At 32.7% G+C, this 2,320-nt stretch overlaps 1 protein-coding gene across 1 annotated transcript in view; it reads left to right on the forward strand.

Moving 5' to 3' along the window:
* Positions 1-1,665, forward strand: part of FAM174A (family with sequence similarity 174, member A) — a gene marked incomplete at its 5' end in the record, with an annotated part of 23,166 nt that extends 21,501 nt beyond the window's left edge. Inside the window, one exon of the mRNA XM_010832003.1 lies at positions 3-1,665. The remainder of the gene's footprint in view (positions 1-2) is intronic.
* Positions 1,666-2,320: the final 655 nt, after the last annotated feature.

Below are 2,320 nucleotides of genomic sequence, written 5' to 3' on the forward strand. Positions count from 1 at the left end.
AAGAATGTGCCTTTTGATAAGAAAACTCCATCTTCTACAATGAAGAGTAGAATGTCTATGTTTAAGGAATAAAAAGCCACTTTATCAATTGGGGGGTATTTAAGTTACATATATTATGATAACCTTCAATTTGTTGTTGCAATAAATGTGTATCATTTGTTAGTTTTTCTCTGTATAGAAGTGCTCTTAATGGGCTCAGAGTTGCTGGGAGTAAATTGTACTATAATAGAGATCTGAAAATTACTTTAAAGCAGTGTGTTTTCTGATCAATTTCTCTTTCTTATTTACCTTATTATTGTAAACTGTTTATGTACTAATCAGTTCATTTTATTTATATATGTGTGTATATATATATATGTATATAATTTATTTTTTGGCTGGTTAAGGGTTGTTTTTTTTTCCTTGGAACTATAAATCCCAACAACCAACTGGTGTGTAACTTTATCAAGATGTATTTCCCATTTTTGTGGGGAAAAGAAGCCAAATTTATTATCTTGAGTTTGAGTTTTTTAAATATAAAAGTGTCTGTGTTGTGTGTAAAACAATAAATACTATTTAAAATTCTTTGAATGTGGTATAAACAAGATGTGTTTATACAGTAAACCCAAAGCTATAGATTTATAGATTAGCATATGTATTTTATATGATTTCTTTAAAAATCTGTCAAAAGTTATTGTATTTTAACAACTTCCTTGTTAAATTATGATACCACGTTGATTAGATATTTCAGAAACCAGTGAATTTCAAAGCCATTTAATTTGTTTACAGTATTGTGAGAGAAGTACCAATGAAAACGTTCCCATCACGTTATATCATAGAAGAGGAAGGAATTGAAGTATGTGCATAGACTTTGGAGTCAGACCTAGATACAGAGACTCACCTCATTATCTTCTGAACATGTAAATAACCCTACTGAGCTTCAGTTTTTCACATTCTAAGAACTAGAGGAGAACTGATAGGAAAAGTATGGGTCATGGACTCCTTTTCCTAGAGGGGCCGTGAAGGTAATTTAAATGTGTGTCAGGACAGGCTGGTTGATAGAGTAGAAACAGATGGTCCCCAGATCACGGTGGGTTACAGCAGAGATTTCTCTCTCACTCACACTGCCCGTTTGTTATGGACAGTGATTCTGCTCTTCAGTGTTTTCTCCAGGGACGAGCTGATGAAGAAACCTCAGCTTGGAATATTGCCTCGTAGCTAAATGTCCAGATGCAGTGAACTGCATGCTAGTTGATAAGCATCTGCCCTGAAGTTGTATATTTCATTTCCATCTACATTTTATTCCAAAACAAACCCTGAAGCCTCTCTAGAGTTTAGCAAGGCAAGGACAGGTAATCCTCTAGCAATGAGGTAACTTGGAGTATTTGACCACTTAAAATGCTAAGTTAGTTTCTCCTATATGCTAACGGGCTTACCACAGTGAGCCAAGTCCCCCTGATGTCAGTATATTCTGTATATTATGTAAACAGAGACTAAAGAGAAAATATATTTCCTGTTCTGAAGGGATCAGCCTTTGTTCAGCTCCCACTAATAGTTATTATCAGGAACTATTTACACAGTGTTGATAAATACTTTAGTTTTATTTTCCAAAAGAAACCAAGCCTCCAGATTTCTTATATGAAGCTTCATCATTTAAAAATGTTATTAAAACCAGATGATACCTAACATTTTGTGATATTTGAAAATCATTTACTGTAGTGTCTTAGAAATAGTGTTAATTCATTTAATACTTGTTATTTATAAACTGATTTTTGCATTAAAACTAAATGGAAGTAAGAATCAAATCTATCAGAAAATAAGAAAACTAGCCATTAAGATAAAGCAATGATAATCGTTATACATGATCTCTAAGTTGGCATTAAAGGGGATGTTACCAAATGTTTTAATATGTGGCAGCAACTTTATTAGAAATACACAGTTTCTCAAGGTTACTACTATGAAAAGGATATCTTTTATCTGAGTATGAAATTCTGACATGTTTGTTAAAAATGCTCGTATTTCATTCCTTTCATATAGTCATTCTTATATTGCAAATCTATTTTAAGCATCATAATAAGTTACTTTGGTTCAAGTGCCAGATAGTACACCAAATTTTATTTAGCACACAATGTACATAAATTTTCATTAGATGTGTAGCAATCATGGTGATAATATGGTTAAGATTTTCACCTACAAAACTAAATGCATACTGCAAGTAGCTGGTGTTTGAAAACATGTTAGCTATTCTCCTGTCCCTTTTGTACTTCCTTTGGCTGTCTTATTAGAAAGAGCCTGACCTAAGAATTAGAGATCAGTGGAAACTGGTGTAATTGCATTCATA

The sequence above is a fragment of the Bison bison genome, unplaced genomic scaffold (genome assembly GCF_000754665.1).
Source record: "Bison bison bison isolate TAMUID 2011002044 unplaced genomic scaffold, Bison_UMD1.0 scf7180017864533, whole genome shotgun sequence".
NCBI classification, from domain to species: Eukaryota; Metazoa; Chordata; class Mammalia; order Artiodactyla; family Bovidae; genus Bison; species Bison bison.